The 21,105-nt window shown below is 42.9% G+C and overlaps 1 pseudogene; it reads left to right on the forward strand.

Moving 5' to 3' along the window:
- The first annotated feature begins 6,311 nt into the window (after window positions 1-6,311).
- Window positions 6,312-7,232, forward strand: LOC127201853 (protein SEC13 homolog; annotated as a pseudogene).
- The last annotated feature ends 13,873 nt before the right edge of the window (window positions 7,233-21,105 follow it).

The following is a 21,105-nucleotide window of genomic DNA, read 5'->3' on the forward strand; positions in this document are numbered from 1 at the left end:
AATGATGTTTCACAAGTCAAATGACCAGTTATCAGTCAGGTTAGCTGGGATTTTGTAGTGCCAGCTCCTAATCACAGGGGTCATGTAGCCTCAGCTCATTACATAGCCTGAAATAGGACAAGCCTAGAATTGTGGGGGGTGAAGGGGGAACCTGTAACGTCTGCCAATCAGCAGAATTTTAGAGGTGAGGGCTTTCAGCTTGGATTTCTATATACAAGGCTTCATATCAATGACAAAAAGTACAGTTTTTAAAATATGTATCTCATTTATTATAATTTATTCACATTACATCCTGATTGTTGCTGGGCATGGTGGTGCACACCTTTAATCCCAGCACTCGGGAGGCAGAGGCAGGTGGATCGCTCTGAGTTTGAGGACAGCCTGGTCTACAAAGCGAGTCTAGGACACCCAAGGCTACACAAAGAAACCCTGTCTCAAAAAACCAAAAACCAAAAAAGAACAACGAAAAAAAACCACCCCCAAAAAATACATCCTGATTGTTATCCCCTCACTCTTATCTTCCAGTTCCCACCCTCCCTCCCTCTTGTGTCCCATTCCTTTCCTTTAGACCTCTGTCTGGCCACAGCCTATCAGGTCTTATCAAGATAGCCTGCACCCCCTTCCTCTGTGTGCCCACAAGGCTGTCCTGCCAAGGGTAAATGATCAAATCGTGGGCACCAGAGTGCATGTCAGAGGTCCAGTGCCAGTCCTTCCTCTCCCTCCTGTCCACTGGCTACATCTGAACTGGGGGACTAAGGTCTCCGCATGCATTGTCCTTGGTTGGTACATCAGTTTGTGCAGCCTCCTCCCCACTCGCGTGCCCAGATCTGCTGGCCTCGATGGTCTCCCTGTGGAGCTCCTGACCCCTCTGGCTCCTTCCATCCTCCCATTCTTCCATACAACTCTCAGCGTTCCACCCAGAGTCCAGCTTCAAGTCCCAGTATAATCTGCCTCACATGTTGAATTTCAAAAAAACAAAAAAAACAAAAAAACAAAAAGACAAAAAAACCTAATCAATGTGATTTATTTTTCTTTCCTATATTAGCATTTTGAAGCGTCAATTCTTTGGGCTTTCAGATTTTTTTTTTTTAAAGATTATTTAATTACATGCATTTGTTGAATAGAATATGAAGAAGCAAATGCATGTGTACAGTGTGCTGTGACCAAAACAGGTGTCTCCATTTCCAGGCACAGCTTTTAAGTTGATGACCAACATGTAGAAATTGTGCTCATTTATTGACTACGGTGTGATATTTGAACACATGTATGTATCCTGTGCATTTATCATGCCAGGGCAGGGATAACGTTCTCCATCTCCTTATCACTAGTTTAAGTTTGGTTACTTGAGCCCATAGATGTTTGTGAATTATAGTCTGTCGTGACCCTTCCGACCAGCAGAAAATAAGGACACGACCCGAACGTTCTTCTCCAGGCAGTTTATTCAGGAACCTTTTCAGCAAGCTTCTTTTTTCCTGCACCCCAGCGCCCCTCTTATATCCTCTGCCTCACCCAATCAGCAGCTCTTACGTCGGTAGCTCCAATTGGTTCCCGACAAGGCGGGGTGCATACATCAGAGCAAAGCACGGCCCACAACCCAAATAAGGACTTGTTTACCAGCCAGGAGCAGAATTGCAAGTCATCTTGCCTGGCAGGTTGCCAGGAGCTTCAGCTTCCCACAATAGTCAACCTACAGGGTCTGGTTTCTATTACCTATGGTGTTGGTACCTGCTATGCACCCTTCATTCTTCTCCAATCATCTTCTGAGCCTTTCAACCTTAAGCCCTCCCTGGCTAGCACATACCCGACCATCGCAAGAATCCTCACCCCCTCTCCCTACGCTCATTCCCCTACAATCGCCTCCGTTAGTCGGCAGGGTGGCACAGCTTGTGCTGGCCCCTTTTCTTCTCCTTCCTTCACCACCTGATACCTTGCACCTGGAACAGTTCTACAAAGATTATCCTTTGGGTTACCTCATGTCTTGCAAGCTTCTGTAAGAATGAAATAGGAAGTTTATAACTCATCACCCAGTGCCTGCAACACAATGTTTCCAAATTCCACTGTGACATTATTTTCTTCCTCCCTTCCTGTGAAAGCCTTTGGATCATGCACTAGACCCTCCTGGAGATTTTTCTTTCTTGTTTGTCCTCCTGTAATAGGGACAGCCACTATCTCTTAGGGCTGTTTAATGATCGAATGAAGCAATACTTGAAAAGCCCCTGTCACATAGCCGCGGCACCCCAGCTGCCCTTGATAGTATTGTGTTGCGCTGTTAAAAATAAAATTTATATGCTTCTGAGACTTTCATTAGCATCTCGTATTGTCAGCATCCACACAATATGCCAGTGTCATCATTCATTCTCTAGGATTTGTTGAGAAGAGAGAGTTTAATAACAGCCATGTAAGTGCTGAGCCCTGGAACGCTCCATGAATAAATAGGCAGAGCTCAGTTCTATGCGATGAATGCATCCAGTTCTATCACTCAAATGGTGACAGGCCCTAATGGCCTTTAGTTTTGTTAGGTTTCACTGTGACTGTCAACTATGAAGCAGCTACTCTGAGGTCCTATTAGCTACAAGGTGGAAGAACTTGTCTTAGTAGCTGCCAGGCTCTCGTGGGACTACTGTACTCTCCCCTTTTACTGCATGAAGTGCTAGAACCTTTACTTACCTCTTGGTGGGAGTCATCAGGGTCAGTTTCCATTCATTGTATTAAAAATAACATTTCATTGTTTCTCTGTGACTCTCACACCATGCAGCCTAACCCACTCATCTCCCTGTCCCTTTATATCCTCCCTTTACACCCCTGCACGAGACAATCTTTCCCCAGGAAAAGAAAATAAAAATTAGAAAACAAACAAACAAACAACAAACAATCCATCTCGCCGTGGAAGCTGAGGTGTGTCGCATAGTATATCCTTTTACCCAAACAGCTTTCCTTGCAAGTGTTCATCGTAATGAGTCACAATAAAAGTGGCCAAAGGTATCACAGAACATTCTGGCACATTTGCTGAGGACAAGGGTCACACATACTTGCCTGTTCTTTATAAATGCACTCAGAGTTAATTCTTTGTAATGGGGCTATAAAAAAAATGATGCTATCTTGTATAAAACAACTGAACTAAGAAGTCTAGAAACCTGGCTCAGAGATTCAGCTAGCACCTCAGCACACTGTAAGTAGTATCTGCCTCCTTTAATGACTGTTGCGATAAAGTTTATACTTAAGTCCAAAGTTTCACGTCTACACATATTCTGCACATATGCAAAGCAATATGCAATATTACTGAAGACACACTTTTAGTATATTTGTGGTACTTACTGAAAATCTTATTTCTTTAAAAAAATTTAAACTAGATTTTATTTGTTTTGTGTGCAAGTATGTGTGTGTGTGTGTGTGTGTGTGTGTGTGTGTGTGTGTGTGTGTGTGTGTGTGTGTGTGCATATGTATGCCACAGGCCTCTTATATAGCTCAGAGAACAACTTGGAAGAGTCCTGGAGTTTGAGCTCAGTTTGTCAGGCTTAATGACAAGTGCCTGTCCACCTGAGTCTTCTTGCTGGTGCCAAGTATTGTTTAAGAAGCAGATTAGAGTCCTTCTTACACAGTTGTGGGGAGAGCTGGGGCTGCCTCTGACATGAATTCCCGGTGCCCCCATTCGACCACTTCCCCTTGGTGAGGAGGTCTGGTGGCACTCAGAGGAAGGGGAAGCAGGCTATCTGGATGAGACCTGATAGGCTGTGGCCATATGGTGGGGGAGGAGGTTCCCTTGTGTCAGGGGTCTAGGGGAGGGGAATAGGGCAGAAGAGGGAGGGAGGGTGGGAAAAGGAAGATACAGGCTACAAGCGAGGGGGATAACAATGAGGATGTAACCTGAATAAGTCATAATAAATTAAAATTAAAAAGAAAAAAAGAGACAGAACCCAGTTCCAACTGTTGTTGAAGTTAATTTTAAAACCGTTTTCCCCCTTAATATTATTATTGGAGTTGCTATTCTGAGTTGGGGGGCGGGAGGTGCACCTGGAAGTGCTGAGTTACTTTTATTGAAGACTCTCTACTCACCCTAGATAGCGAAGGCATAGACAGATTGAAGAAATGGCTCCACTCAAGTATAGCTCTGCGACCCAATGAGTTTAACTCGGGTCACTTAAAGGACAATGGGTAACAAACACGTTTCTTTCTTTTTTTTTTTTTAATTATTTTTTTATCTTTTTTTTTTTATTAATTTATTCTTGTTACATCTCAATGTTTATCCCATCCCTTGTATCCTCCCATTCCTCCCCCCCCATTTTCTTATTATTCCCCTCCCCTATGACTGTTCCTGAGGGGGATTACCTCCCCCTGTATATGCTCATAGGGTATCAGGTTGCCAAGAAGAGACTTGATACCCTATGAACAAACAGGTTTCTAACATGGCGGTTACGCCACCTGGGAGAGTTTCCTGCTTACGGCAACTGTTCACGGGCTAATATATCCTTTGGGAGGGCCAGAGCCTCCCACGCCTTATAAGCTGCTCTGTGAGCCCTCTCCCCGCTTCCACAGGGAATGCTAGTGGGTCCAATCCTCACAGCTTATCTGGGAGTGATCGCAACCGCTTTGACACGCAGGTTCAGAGAGGGGTGTTGGGATAGGGCTAATTCAGTAACAGGAAGACCTGAAATTGAATGGCCAGCACCTATATAAAAAGCTAAGGGACATGGGACATGCATGTGATTGGAATAAGAGAGAGAGAGAGAGAGAAGATAAAAGCCCAGGGTCTTTCTGGCTAGGTAGTCTAGGCAAACAATGAGCTCTGGGCTTAGTAAGGGACCAAATCTCAAAAACCAAGGTTGTGTATTACTGAGGGAGACCAGCTATCAACATCTGGCCTCCCTGAACACCCAAGTGTACATGTACAAGTAGCAAATACAAAATATAGCAAACAAAAACAAAAACAAAAACGTGGTAACAGCCATGCCATACACAAGGACAGAATTCTACAAGAAGAAAGGGGATTTACGAGGAAGGAGAATTTGATGTGTAGGGCAATTTTAGGGGAGAATGAGAAGGACGCTTGACTTTTGCACCTTGGAAACCAGAGCTGTCTGGGCAATGTTAACATGGGCAGAACAACGCAAGGCCTAGATATAGATACGTTTGGAGGGAGTCACCGGTTAGAGCCAGGATGCTTTGCTCAATGAGTCAAACAAACACAGACGCTGCGGCTCCTACAACCTGGACAGATCAGAGCCAGCCTCGTTATCTACACCGCAGAGAAAACAATTAAAAACTAAAGAGATTTGTCCCAAATTACATCCGTGATCCAGAGTGGAACACGTTCTAGGTGACACTCAAACTCCGTGTTCCTTTTCTGAAGCCAGTAGACACAACTACCTGTAGCCTATCTGATCCCGGTCACAAGGACAAAAGGGAAGTTTGCCTTGGAGCGCGGTGCCCTTTCTTTGCCTTCCATGGAGTGCACGGTGCCTTTCAGAGTGCGTTCTTAGTAACTAGATCACTGTGAAGGTTTTTTTTTTTTTTTTTTTAAAAACAAAGTGGGGAAGAATAGAAGCCGAAGAATGTCTTACAAAGGGAGCCTTTGGTGTATACTTCCCAGATTGTGTCTTGAGATTACAGTGAACGATACTGGAAGGTGTTGAAAACTAACTCCTCGTGGCGTGTCCAAGAACATACAAAACATTGGTATCTTCAATCTGCAAACCTCTGCCTCCACCGCACCACACCCTTACTGCCCTGTGAAAATGGGCGTTCTAATTATATTCCCCCTCTCCGTTGCTTTTCAGCATTAAGCTCTGGTAGTGCCGAAAGAGGGGCCAAGGTTTGGCTCTCACTCAGAACGGCATGTTACACACTGCCTTAAAGTTTGGATATTCATGTTACCCAGAGGAAAGAGACTCAGAATGGAAAATATTGCCGAAGTTTCCCACCCCTGAGCAGCTGTTTACGAAATCTCTAAAATGTATCCCGAGCGCCCTCTTCTGGCTGGAGGGAAGCATAGTTTAAAGGACGGTAAACTTCTGTTTGGCTGTTTGCTTGTACTTTGACCAACCTGAATAGAAATTATCAAGTGATCAAAAGAGAAAAGCTGTGAGGCCTAAGAAGAATTCTCACCTGTGGCTTTGCAATGCATATGTAAAGCCTGCTTAGCGTTGGCCTGAACGTTTCATCAGTAGGCCTGCTCAACTGACCATGAATAGTTAAGGTGAGTGACCAGAACTCGGTTAAGTTCCAGGTAGCTTTGGCCAGCCTTCAAAAATTGTAACACAAGGAAGCATTCTGAGCTGTCACGTCCTAAGCCGTGAGTCGCTGCTGCCGCAGCTATGATGTCAATAACAAATACCGTGGGCACCTCTCAATGAGGACATGATTCCTGATGCACAGATGGACTATTATGGCACCTGCCTAGCAACCTGATCCACAGACAGGTCCGACAAAATCTTTGATGTGCAAAACGGAGGGTTGATCCTCTTTGCAGACCACCCCATGTATGGCAGTAGCCTGGATTCCGGTTCCTACGACCGGAAAGTCATTATCTAGAAAGAAGAAAATGGCAGTTGGGAGAAGATCCATGAGCCCTCAGGACATGTCTCCTCAGTGAACTCCGTGTGCCGGGCCCCTCATGACTACGGCTTGATCCTGGCCTGTGGGAGCTCCAATGGGGCCATCTCCCTCATGACCTGTACAAGGGAAGGCCAGTGGCAAGTGAAGGAAATCAATAATACTCACACGATAGGCTGTAACGCTGTCTGTTAGTTGGGCACCTGCTGTTGTTCACGGAAGCTGTATAGACCAAGCATCAGGGCAAAAACCCAACTACAGCAAGACATTTGCATCAGGTGGCTGTGAAAACCTCATCAAACGGTGGAGGAGGAGGAGGATGGCCGGTGTAAGAGGAGCAGAAGCTAAACGCCCACAGCGACTGGGTTCCAGATGTTTCCCGGGACCCCTCCATTGGCCAGCCCACCAGCACCACTGCCAGCTGCTCTCAGGATGGCCGAGTGTTTATACGGACCTGCGATGATGCCACGGGCAATATGTGGTCACCCAAACTCCTACAACAGTTCAATGATGTGGTGTGGCGCATGAGCTGGTCCATCATAGCAAGCATCCTGACTGTGTGAGGTGGAGGGAAAAAAAAAGTGGAAAGAGTTGGTGGATGGACAGTATGCGTCGGCAACGTCAACAAGTGCCAGGATTCCATGTCAGCCTCCATCACAGAGGGCAAACAGAAAAATCAGTGAGGACACAGGCAGCCTGGACTTCCGGTTGCCAGGACTGCTTGTTCTGGAAGAACATCCAAACAAGTGGGAAGAAGGGTTCAAATGCTCCCAAGATTCCACACATCCAAGAGTGCTCACAAATGCAACATGGGTGCCCACCAGCTTTACTGGGATCCCATGTGTTTAGTAATTTAATGTCCAGCTGAAAGTACTCATGTTAGAAACAAGTGATATTATTTTTAAATATTTTGGCCATTTTAAACTATTTTTTTTTTTGTCTCAGGCTGTTTCCAAGCTAATAAAAACCATATTGCATAGAAAGAAGAATTGTAAAAACAGAACCCAAATGGAAGCTTAGAATGCAGTGTCATGTTTTAAAGAATTCATTTTATTCACTTGGGAGCTCAGTGATCTTTAGAGTACTTCAAGAAAGAATGAAAAGCTCATGAGGCTGGGTATGAGAAAAGAGGTTGATGAAGATCTGGAAAAGACCCTCCTTTTCATGGTAAAACACTATGCCATTCCTCCACCAGATTCATGGTTTGTGCGGGAGATTAAGAAGTCTGTCTGCTCAGCCACTTGCCCCTGGTTCAGAAGGGTTACCTTTCGAAGGCTATGGATACCACGTCTTGTGGGCTCTGGCACAACACTTCATGACATTGGCTTGGGCATATTCTAGATGCATTACTCTCTTAATTAGGGCTTCTATTGTTGTGATAAAATGATATGCATCATCAAAAACAACTTGGGGAGCAAAGAGTTTATTTTATCTTACAGGCCCACATCATGGTAAATCATCAAAGAAAGTCAGGGCAGAAACTCAAGGCAGGAACCAGGAGGTAGGAGCTGATGCAGAAGCCATGGAGGAGTGCTGCTTACTGGCTTGCTCCTCATGGCTTTCTCTGTCTGCTTTCTTATGTAACTCAGGACCACTTGCCCAGGGCTGGCACCACCTATAGTGGTCTAGGTGCTTTTACATCAATTACTAATCAAGAAACTTCACATGTGTCTCCTGGCTTCTAAGAGACTCATGTCCACATTGGTTCAATGATGACCATGAGAAAATAATTGTGAAGATTAAATTTGACGTATGCAAATTTCCTACATTTGTGTTTACCACATATCTGTATGCTCAGTAAATACCAACTGCTAATGTGGTTCTGCAACGAAAAGAGGGGGATTGCTCACATGTTCAAAGTTGTCTTCAGTGGAGGAAACACAGAATCACTTCTTACAACCAACATGTACAACAGACGGTAGAAATGCAATGATTTTAAAATATATTCTTGTCTGCCTATTTCTTTCCAAGACTCACACAATACTCAAATACAAATTTGTTTTGTAAAACAGGTTAAATTAGTTTTTAGGCTTTTTAAAAATGTAAATACATCCATTTTTAGGGCATAGTATATATACATAAGGCCTGATAATTGTAGCAGGGGAATTAACCTATGTATAAAACAGCCCATATTTACCTATTTTGAAATATATAATTTATTATTGTTAACTTCAGTGTCACACTGTGCATGAGAATATCAGAACCTTAGTCCTGTGCCCCCTGGCTAACTTCTCCCAATCTTTCCTCTACCTTCTCTACCTCCAGTAAGTGCTGTTCGACTCTCTGAAGTCAATTCTCTATTAAGTGCCTTCAGATCAAGTCTGTATAAGACAGCTCAAAATGTCAGAACTGATTTGAATTTTATAGGTTAATGGGAAATTTTGAGGAAGGCATAATAAAAATCTCTATGATGGACGTGGAAAAGAAAGCTTCATTATTCAAACTGAAGGGAAAAAAAACCACCATGAATTCAAAGTAGTCTGGCAATAATTAATACCCCACCAGCTTTGCTCACTTCAGAAGCCATTCTATATTTGGTTCCTTTTGGCTAGCGTCAACCCAATGGTTCTGACTGCAGGACACCGTGCACTTGATTATGTCACATGTTAGATGAGCAAAATTTGAAAAGTAAGAGGGACTTTGGTTTTCTCATTTTAGAAAAGGGACTGCTGGAAGCCATAAAATTGTCAGTTCACAGAGCACCATGGGTGTCACTCAGGGAACCGTGGGAGTGAGCTAAAGGTCCCTAGGACAAAGCCCAATTCCTCAGCCTGACTGGATGGTTAGCCTCTGCTAACAAATATAGCAGGAGTCCTCCATGCGCCACGCTCTTCCCCAGGTACCAGCTGAACAGAAACCGTTGCCTTTTTGAACATAGTCTCTTCTTTTGAGCCTTTACAAGAGGGTACTGTGATGCCATAACTGGTCCCCTTTTCTTTTTAAAACTAATTATTTTATTTATTCCCTTTACATCCTAATCATAGCCCCCCTCCTTCCTCTCCTCCAGGTCCCACTCTCTCTCCCTCTTCCCCTGCCCCTCAGAAAAGAGGACCTCCCACTCCACCCCACAATATCAAGTCACATCATGACTGCATGCATCCTCTTTCTTGGTGGCCTGGCAAGGCAGCCCCACAAGGGAGAAGTTATTGAAAATCAGGTGACAGAGTCCCTGTCAGAGACAGCCCCTACTCCCCTTACTAGGGGACCCACATGAAGATCAAGCCATCCATAGGGTACATCTGTGTAGGGGGCCTAGGTCAAGTCCATGCATGGTCCTTGGTTGGTGCTTCAGTCTCCGCAAGAATGCCTGGGCCCAGGTTAGGGACCATGGATAGGGGCATCTTTGAGAAAAACTGGAGACCTGCAATAGGGTAGGCTCCTGGGAGGGTAGGGAGGTTACTCTAGCTGAGACCCCTAGTATGGAAGAGGTCATGGAGACTAAAGAAGTCACCCTCTAAACAGACAGGACTCCTAGTGGAGGGACAGGAATACCAACCCACCCTCAAATACTTTCACCCCAAATTTACCTTGCCTACAAGATGTTTAGAGCTAACAATAGAGCAGAGATGGAGGGCATATCCAACTAATGCCTGGCCCAATGTAAGACCTACACCAAGCGAGAAAGCCAACGCCTAACACTATTAACAACACTCACTATGCTTGAAGACAGGAGGCTAGCATAGCTGTTCTGAGAGGCTCCACGCAGCAGCTGATCAGAATAGATGCCAAGGAAGCCGAGGACACCTTGTGGAAGTGTTCAGCAAGGATAGAAGGACCTGGAGGGGCCAGGAGCTACGTGAGAAGACCATCAGTGCTCCCCTTTTCTTGACTAAATTTTCAGATCTCCTATCTATCACTTCTACATGAAGCATTCTGATCCACTTCCCCTTCAGATTGGGTTAGTTACCTTTACCAGCTCCTCTCTAAAATTAACTAGTACTGTGCTAGTGCATGTTTACTTTTGTGCTTCTCTCTCTTCATGGAGAGCTGCTTCATGGAGTTTCCTTCACCATCCTATTCACTCCATCTTGGACGGTGCCTGACATACATTGACCATTGGAAGTTGTTCTGAGGGATTAAAAAGAGGCAGAGGCAGGCGGATTGCTGAGAGTTCGAGACCAGCCTGGTATACAAAGTGAGTTCAGGACAGCCAAGGCTCCACAGAGAAACCCTGTCTCAAAACCCCACCCTTTGGGCATTGCCTTAAAGAATGCCAGAACTCCAAAGGTTGTCAAGACAACGAGCAAAACAGAACTCTTTTTTTTTTTTTTTTGAATAACCACTCCTAATTATAATTTACTGGGAGAGTAGAGACTAAGCTGCCATCCAAGAATGCTGACTCTCTCGAGAAGCTATACAGATGCAAGGGAAGATACTGTGGGTCTCAGGGGGGAGCCGGGCTCCTCTGATCCTCGCTTTCTAACCTGCACCAGACAGAACTGTGTTCTTGCTGTTTTAAGGACTCATTTGTAGCAGTCTGTTGCTGTAGCCCTAGCAAACTGTTACAACGCCCAGAACCTACTCCTGTTTCCCATCCAGACTATCACCTCTCACAAAGCAGTAAGTACTTCCCTTCGATCTTAACCCTGTTTCCCCTCTTTAGCTCGCACTCTGCAATCAATCCACTGATCCCTCGGTGCATTTCGTTGGCTTTACTTTTTTTTTTTTTTTACCTTTGCTCTTCTTCCACTGCTGCCGTGGTGGAGTAATGCATGCATCATATCCAGCTCCCAGATGTGTCTCTGTGTGTGTGTGACTCTGTCTGTTCTCTCTCTCTCTCTCTCTCACACACACACACACACACACACACACACACACACACACACGTATGGGGGAATAGGGATTGAACCCAAGGCCTTTTGCGTACCAGGTAGTCACTCTATTTCAGAGTCACAGAATATATCCCTTGCCCGTTATTATCTTACTAAGTCAGAAATCAGACCAAGCCATTCCTCACTAGCTTCCGTGCTGCCACAGGCAGAGTCCATGCATTCGATGCCTTTAACCTTACTTTAACCAGTCCGTCCACTCCCAACTCTCTAGATACAAGACCCTTTTCTTGGTGAAGCTTGGTTGTACCAGATGGCTTCTCAACAGTCCTTCATGTCTAAGTGACCTTTACTCCAGACCAGGGAACGGCCTTCTCTATCAACTGTAGGATTCTTCTTATTTATTTTATGTTAGGCTTTCCTTCCAATTGGAGGTTAGTGAAAATTGTAAATTCCTGTCCCTGGCGCTCCTATATTCTACTTATTTTGATTTTCTTTCTTTAGCACTCATGAACATTTACCTCATAATAGACAACAGTCATCTCATAGTATTCGTGGGAAATGGCCCCAGGACACTCTGTGGAAACAAATCTTCATATGCTTAAGTCTTGAATCCAAATTGGTAGTATTTGCATATAACTTATGCACATCTTCCCACACATTGTAGATCATCATCTCAGCATTACTTATGCATTAAGTGTTATGTTGAATGCTTGTTCTGCCATATGGTGTAAAGAATAACAGCATGAAAAAGTTTAAGTCAGATTTAATTGATGTCTTTAATATTTTCTATGTGCGGTCCCTTGAGCATACAGGTATAGAGCCTCAATCTGCAGAAGGACAACTGTGTTTTGCAAGTATTTAGTGCCTCCTTGCCATTAAATGGAAACACTGTGAGAACAGGCATATTGTTTTCATCACATTCAGAACACATGGGATCCATATAAGAGTTCAATAAATATTTGTTGAATGCATGGGAGATTTCTTAAATCTTTTGATTTTTTTCCACTGAACACAGATGAGAAAAATATAGTTCCAAATAAATGTCTAAATTCTGCAATTTATGAAAAAGAACCATACTCAGTACTCCAGCAGCTAATTTGCATCCCCCAATAATAGGAGTTGAACTACTGTAGCAGTTTAATTTCCTATTTACTTGAAATGTACAATGGACTCACAAGTAAAGGAGCCAGTAGCAGGAAAAAAACTTCTAGATATCGTAGTATTCAGTGCTCACTATTGTGGTGGTTTGAATGAAAATGGTCCCCCATAGGCTCATAGGGAATGATGTTATTAGGAGGTGTGGCCTTGTTGGAGGAAGTATGTCACTGGGGGTGGGCTTTGAGGTTTTAAATGTTCAATCTAGGCCAGTGTCACTCTGTCTTCCTGCTGCCTGTGGGTCCATATAAAGAACTTGTAGCTGCCTCTCCTGCACCATGTCTGCCTATGAGCTACCATGCTTGCTGCTGTCATGACGACAGTAGACTAAACCTCTGAACTGTAAGCCAGCCACAGTTCAATGGCTTCTTTTATAAGGGCTGCTGTGGTCATGGTGTCTCTTCACAGCAATAGAAACTCTAAGCAAAACACTGATCAAGACATCAAATGAACATACGCTATAAGCAAACAGGATTGATTGAAGACCTAACTTGAGAAGAGCTACCCATGCCAATTTAAAGCACATCCCCTTCCCCCTGAAACAATATCCATGTACTTTGTTTTAGTTAGCCATCTGATTTCATTTTCTGTATTGGGAAGGTAAATCCATTCAAATCCCTTCAGACAAAATGAAAGTTATAGTTACTGAAAACTCAGTAGATTTACATGATACTTGAGATAAAATAGTGCTTCTTTGGTTAATGGTGAGCACACCTAATTTTAAAGAGTATTATTAATGAGATGAGATAAAAATTTAAAAGCACAAATATCTTCTGAATAAATATAACCATTGTAAGAGAGACTAGAGATGTGGGAGGTAGAACTTCTATAAGTGTAATGATCCAGACCTTGGAAGGTACAGAGAGAAGGAAACACTAAAATTGACAAACAAAAGCTGGTGATCAGTTTAACTGACATCCCAGAGAAGAAGGAGAAACTGAGGGTTAGCAGAGAAAACCAAATGTGTCAGCCTTGCAGTGAAAAAGAAACACAGATAAGAAGCGTGTACAAGTTCTGACAAGTTTACTGTCATCTCTAATGGAATGTGATGCCCAAGCAAATATGTAACCCTGAACTCAATGCCCTGGTGAAGCCCTGAGGCACGGGGTGGGGCACTTGAATGACGAGGACCCACTGAATCATGAACACATAATTCTGTTTACCTTCCAAGTGTGTTGAATAACTTCCAAACCCTTACTCTATAGTAAGCACTTTATAAACTCACCTGTAATGCAGAAGGTTCCAACTTAGTTATTTTCCTTTTAAAATGTAGCTGTCCATTCCACTGCTGCCAGGTGAGAGCTCCTTTCTGCTTTGGTTTGATTTGCATTTCCCTGATGGCTATCCATGCTGACATCTAGTCACGTGCTTGCTGGCTGGCCATTCTTGGCTCTGCTTTGGAGTAGTTTCCTACAAGTCCTTTGGCAAATTTTAAATTGGATTGCTTTTTTTTTGAGTTATAAAAACGCTTTATATATTCTGTATAGTATACCCTTAAGAAGGATGATTCTTCCCGGTCTGTAATTATCATCACACATCCTTACAGTGCCTTTTGATATACAGCTGTTTTGTTCTTGTGGCTGCTGCTTTGTTGTTTGCTTGTCTTATCTTAAAGTCTACTTTATCCATTTCTTTTTTGTTGCATTTATTGTCTTCTAAACGCCACCCAGGAGGATCTAAGTCATTTGCAAGGTCACAAGGATTTATTCCCCTGAGTTTTAAGTTGTGCTTCGTTTGTGGGAGAAAAATGTCCCTAAAGTGAGAATATGTATATTTGCAACACAGCTAGCGTCTAAAATGTATCACTTGCAGGGACATCGGACTCAGCTCAGCACCCAACCAAGGTGACATCCCCATGAATTTTGTCATCATAACATCACATAATAAACCTTCCAGGAGCAGCTGCTTGAGTGTTGGTTGGCCCACTGGAAGCACTAGACACCAGTACAAACTGGAAACTTTGAGTGCTATTTCTGGGTTTCATATACTCAATGAATCTGAGGTTTCCGTGATGCACTGTCTTCGGAATGAGGAATACATGGGCGGGGGGGGGGGGGAACACAGGTAGAAATACAGGGCGTGCCATTTACTCATACTGCCAATGACTTACCAAGGACTTGGTCCTTCCTATCCTTGAAATTTTGGGTTCATTTTTCCCAGGGAACAGAATAATGATTCATTTATCAGCTTCAGCTGATGGTGATGCATTCTTGACCCTTATGAGTGAGGGCATAAGAAGCCACCGCTCTCTGTTTGTGGGTAGTCAATACATATTGGTAAAGAGGATAGCTGTTTTGACATAGTGGATGCAAATGGGGGCATGAACAGATTCAGATCATCCACTCGGGTGGGCACCTGTTTGGTACTGTGATGCACAGTTTTGCAAACATTGTCAGAGGATGATTCTTCATGAAGAAAGGTTATAGGCACACACCAGATACTGCACAAAAAGAGAGGTGAGTGACCGCTTGTAGAATTCAGAATTGAGCACTGAGAGGAAGAGGCTCCCCCACCACCCGCAGTGTGGTGGATCACTTTATGCACTAATGTCTTCCCAAGTCTCTTCCTCCTGCTAAGAGATTCACCTAGGAATGGCTTCAAGGACATGTAGGAAGAGCAAGGTTTATTAGGCATGAGGGACGAAAAGCAGAAGTTAGGAGGTGTGCTCTTCCGATTTCCAGACCCATACATACACAGAAGCTGCTTCAGGCTGACGGCTTCTAGCTACAGGTGCCTATGGGATCTTAGTTATGTTCTTGAGCCAATGAGCTAAGGTTGAGCACCTTTTGAGTAATCTCTCCAATGACAGAGGCCATGATGACGGGATAGGGCTTCACAGGGTTAGGTATCTGGGAATTTCCTGTGGGCAGACTTGACGCTGGAGCTCATGGCTAGCTCAATAGAGAGTTCCAGGAGAGCACAGGCTGAGGCTCTCCCTACCTATTCTCACTTCTCCTTCTGCCCTCACAAGAGCCATGCCTGCATGTGGGGCAGGAAGCATTCCTACTTATGCTAATTTCTCATAGGCATTACCCCCAAAACCATCTTGTTCTAACTCTATCCTGGTTGCCTTTGTCCTGCTGAGTTAAGAGAAATATTTCTACTTCTTAAATGTCTTTCCTGGTGAATATAAGCAGAAAACTATGTCCACACTATGTAAAAAATTTCTAAATTTTCAGCTGGGTGTGGTGGCTCACGCCATTAATCTCAGCACTTGGGAGGCAGAGGCAGGTGGTCCACTGTGAGTTCAAGACCAGCCTGGTCTATAAAGTGAGTCCAGGACAGCGAAGGCTACACAGAAAGACCCTGACTCAAAAAAAAAAAAAAAAAAAAAAAAAAAAAAAAAAAAGAAAGAAAGAAAGAAAGAAAGAGGTAAAGATACACAACAAAAAGTAAAACATATTGCATTAGCAAAGAACATTGAGTCATGTTTATTCATTTAGACTCTATTTGCTTACATAAGAATAAGCAGACATGGATAAGACCTACTACGGGGGGTTTAAATAATTTTGTCATTCTAAAAAACAATGGAGTAGCCAGGTGTAGTGATACATAACTGTAATCCCAACACTCAGGGAGGCAGAGGCAGGCAGATCTCTGTGACTTCATGGCCAGCCCGGTCAACAAAGCAAGTCCAGAATAGCCAAAGCTACACAGAGAAACCCTGTCTTAAAACAAAACAAAACAAAAATGGAGTAACTATAATATCTTTTGAAAAACCAAAGCAAAAGCACAGTACTCACGATAAAAGGTCGGGCCTCTGACCACCGGTACCCACGTTACACATTTCACTTCTTTTCCTTATCCACATCACCCATCAAACAAGCATGGAACACCTGTCCGCTTTTATAACTTCTGTGTTGGACATCACACACTCGAAAGGTCTGTTGAAATCAGCCTTAGGGATCACTATGCAATCAGGACAAGTTGGAAAATTGCTGGCTCAGCCTGAGGCAATGAAGTCCACTGAAGTGTCTCCCGGCCCCTTTATTCTAGCCCCTTCCAAGACAAACATATTAGAGAACAAGACAGCCAAACCCGTGGGTGTGTGCAGTCTATAGCTGCCCAATACTACCCTCTCTGTGCAGCCTTGCCCTGAATTCCTTTTTTTTTTTTTTTTTTTTTTCCTTTTGAGATAAGATCTAACGTATTCCAGGCTCGCCTTGAATTCATTCTGTAGCCAGGGATGACCTTAAACGTTTGATCCTTCTGCCCCCATTGCTGGGGTACTGGGATTACAGACATATGCTACCACAGTCTGTGGCTCTCCTTATCAAAACCACCCGAGATACAGCCCCACCCCCCACCCCCCGCACCCCAGGTTGGCCTACATCACTTAAGCGAGAATCACGGATTTTGCTTATGACAAAAAGAGTCTCAGTAAGATATGATTATGTGGCTAAATGTTCTGCTAAATGCTTCTGTGGGGGAGAGAGGAACTCACAATCTGGGAGAATGGAGGCATACCTAGAAATCAAGAGACAGCCTGCAAGGCTCTGAAGCCCAGATTTCTCATGGTGAGTGGAGGACCTGACTGTCCTCCCAACTGCTTTAATCCTCTAATCTTTAAAATAAAGTAATGGTACCCAGGCCTTCTGGTCTTTTGGATGAGGATTAGTTGAGATGCTATTTTTTAAAAAAATACTTTTATTTTATTACACATGTATAAGGCAAACTACATACAGCAGGGAGAACCATGTGACAATCATGAGAATACTGAGTTCTATACATGTTACATTCATAGTGGATTGGCCATCTGCATTCGACCTGTTTGAAGTAAGTGTCTTTCCTGTCTTGTTGGGTGTAAATTTCCGAATGAGATTCAATATCTATCCTATCTCAACTCTAATAGCTTAACTTCTTTAACTTAATCTAAGACCATCTTAACCCCTAATCATCTAAGCTTGGTTGCAAAACTATACTATCTTGTCTTCAATACTCCTCAGAGACTTGAGAAGGAATAAAACTTAAATTCCTGAGTGAAGCAGCAATGTGGGTTAACAGCTTCCAAAATGCACAAATTGACTTAAGACAGTTTACTTCCTGACCAGTCACCCAATACACTTTATAACATTAGAGCCTCATCTTCAGCTTTCTGGCCTAATATTTCTGCCAGACTTGTTCGCAGGGCAGGAACTACTGAGGACTTGCTTACCCTGACTTGGCAGAGTGTGGCCGTTGACTCTGCCTGCATCTAAGTTGCCCATTTTTAGGCAGATTCTGTTTGTGGCAGGAACGAGGACATTTTGCCCAATGGCTTGTTTGCCACCTTTGAAGCTCTGTCCATAAGGAGGCTCTTTGATGCTTATCATCTTCTTTGAGGTCGGCTGGGTGTTGTCAGGAGTTAACTTGTCTTGTTGTCGAAGAAATTTAGGATTGTGAGAACAACTTTAAATGCCATATTCTATGTGTATCTGAGGCTTCTGAAGACCTTATTCAACTAATTCACCACATATATCGATAGTCATATCTATCTGTTAGACTTAGGCTATATATAATCTTGTGTTAAAATCTGCCAAGTATTTGGCATGCTCATGAGATACTACTTTTTAAAAATGCTTTGAACACCTGGCATGCGTGACACATGGGCCAGATGCTCCCGATAAAGTGAAGTGCACAGCTCACTTCAATTTTCCTCTTACAGCACTTCCCCAGGTTTTCTCTCCTCATGTCGCCCCCAGAAAAAGAGTTACCGACGTTTCCTGAGATACCCCCTTTTACACGGAACTACCTGAAACAGGGCTCTCATTCATGGCCTGGAACATCAATCTGGTTCCTATTAAACAGTTAACTGAATGTTAAAGTGAAGGGCAGTAAAAAATAAGACCCAAAAGGTTTATCAAATGAATACTTTATTAGAGTCATAACACTTATAAAATAAATTTATCAGATTTTAAAACCAACCAACACTTTCTCCTTTTTATAGCTACGATATGAAAAGAGATTCTTAGACGCCATCATTTTTGTTCAAGTGCTTTGTTACTCAGCTCACAGATCCAGACTGCAATTAATCTACAGACATAAGTATTCACAGTTAGTGAGCTTTGCATTTGGTTCTTGTTAACCCAGAAGCAGTTCATTTACAAAAGTACCCACCAATACATCTGAATAAATTCATTTAAGTTAATACCGCACCAAGGATGGCCTGTTATACCCTGGGGAAAAAAAAAATCTCAAATAAATTCTAGTGCACTACATTTTAGTGATTCCAAGTACAATGTACAATGTATCTTTATGGCACATTTGTGACTTCATTTTATATACATATTTCATAATACAGGTTTTTGGTGTGTGGTCTGGAGCTGGGATAATGAAGGAAGTAGGGCATTATAGAAGTGAGACATGAGTGTGAGGTTGTAAGACTGATTTTTTTTTTTCAAACTCCATATAGAAGTACATCTCTTCTTTAGCTGTATTATAAACTGAGGCCCCAGAAGGTTCTTCCTCAGGGGAGTGTTAGACAGACAACACTGATCACTGGCCATTGGTTATATTACTCATTCATATGTTTCTATATGTTTCATGCAATCTAACACCCCGACTGTGCATGGCACTCTTAGGTCAGCTGGAGCGCAATTCCCAAGCTCCCATTTCCAAAGGCAGCCCTGTTAGAGCAACAGGCAAATAGCTTGTATGAGAATGTGGTGGGAAGTGTGGCCTAGTCCTAATTTGTCCTCGATTCAAGCCATCTGTGGGATGTCGCGCCAAGTCCATGATGTCTACAGGGGGCCCAGGATAGTTTCCTGTACTATTCAGCCAGACCCGATTTTTGTGTTAGCTGTTGTTTTAAACAGGCTTTGCTTGTCTGACACCAATGTGAAAACAACATAGTTATCTGGGCTATTATCAAAGCATGTAAGAATCTATAGCAGTATGTTATAGTTAATATTCTACTCAAATTTAATTCAGAAACTAGTGCAGAAACAATCAGAAGTAAAAACTCAACTCTTCAGAGTGCTATTTGGAAAAGCTTTACATACATAAATATTTATATATTCATGCGCATGGTAAACAACCGCAGTCTATGGCATAAATAAGCCAAAGAAAGACATCAGTAGGGAGATACGCTTTCCAGTTGCAATTAACTGCCTCTGGCGATTGGGGCTTAAGCACTTTCACGTGAGAGTCTTGCCGAGCTGTTAGGAGATCATTAGTTTGGAGTTTATTTCATACCTTAGTTTTCTCTACATCCAAGGCTCTGCTGGGGTTAGCTTGAAAAACTTTATGACCTTCTAAGGGTAAGTATTTGACTATTAACCAAAGGCAATGGATTGATGCATAATGAAACAAAATCTGTTATGTGGCTTTTCTAATGAAGTCAATAAGTCTTCTCGATTAGTTCAATAAAGTGAAGAACACCTAAGGTTTTTATGGCAGTAGTTTATAAAACTGTGGTCTGTGACCACATTCAGTTTTGCTCCCTTTTTTGTAAATAAAGCTTTATTAGGACACAGACACACTCATATACATATATGTCACCTGTAGCTGCTTTTATGTTACCACAGGATAGAACAATTGCCACAGAAGCTATAGGGCCTATTAAGCCTATAAATGTGCTACCTGGCCCTTTTGTAAAAAGAAACAGTGTATCATTTTCTGTTTTATATTAAATATAGAATTAAATGAGAAGTCTGCTTGATACGTATTGTTTTGACTATTTACTATTATTAAGGTTTGGGTGACTTAATAACCAAAACGAATACTATTGTTTCGTGAACAGTGTCTGTATATTTTAAGAATATACAAGGGAAACATAATTAAAAAGAAAAGAGAGATGAAAATTGAAAGGATCCTTCTCTAATATCAAAATAAAACGGAAGTCCCACCCACATAGTAAAGCACAGTTTTCACTGAGGTTCTCTCTGCACTAAGCAAATGATGATTGGAATGTTGTATCCGGACAAATAGTACCCAAGTGATGACACACATGAAGCTGACACATGAAACTTGCACACAACTGTCAGTTTCCCAGGAGTGTTACGGTCGCCATCTTCGCAAAGCCAGACCCAAACTGCAACCATAACAGGCCGTTGTCATAAAGGCAAAAACCTAAGAACAGGAAAGAAAAAAACCTGCCATCAGACTGACAACATGGACATCTAGGGAACACATCCTAAAAAGACCACTGACCAGACACTCACCCTGAAGATGCTTCGGTACAGGACAATATGTCATAGCGGTCTATGTTTTCGTGACTTCGTTTTATCTCTTCACAGCTCTGGTCCTCCCTTTGTACACTGTAGCTCTTAATTTTGAAGCCTACAGCCAGCCTCACAGTCAACCTTTGCTCACATCTCAGGCTCACTTGTTAAGTATTTATGAGACCCCAGGCAGTGTATTAAAAAGTTCAGTCTCAGTTATCTAATCATCTAGTAGTTTCAAAGCTGAGAAGACAGTAACTATTACCCCCTCAGGACACGTCAAATCCTTTTTGTGATTTCTAGAACTCAGTAGACAAAACCCACAGGGATGAGTCAGAAGTTTGGCTCCTTCTCATGTGGGAGACAGTCGTCAAAGCCCAAGATCTGCTTGGAGCTTTTCCGTTGGGGTCGTCGTGGCCTCCGTTAACACCAACTGTGCTTTCATAACCACGTTTAGCTCAGATTAGCAAGGAGACCACACTGTCCTC

Source organism: Acomys russatus, chromosome 17, assembly GCF_903995435.1.
Source record: "Acomys russatus chromosome 17, mAcoRus1.1, whole genome shotgun sequence".
Lineage (NCBI taxonomy): Eukaryota > Metazoa > Chordata > Mammalia > Rodentia > Muridae > Acomys > Acomys russatus.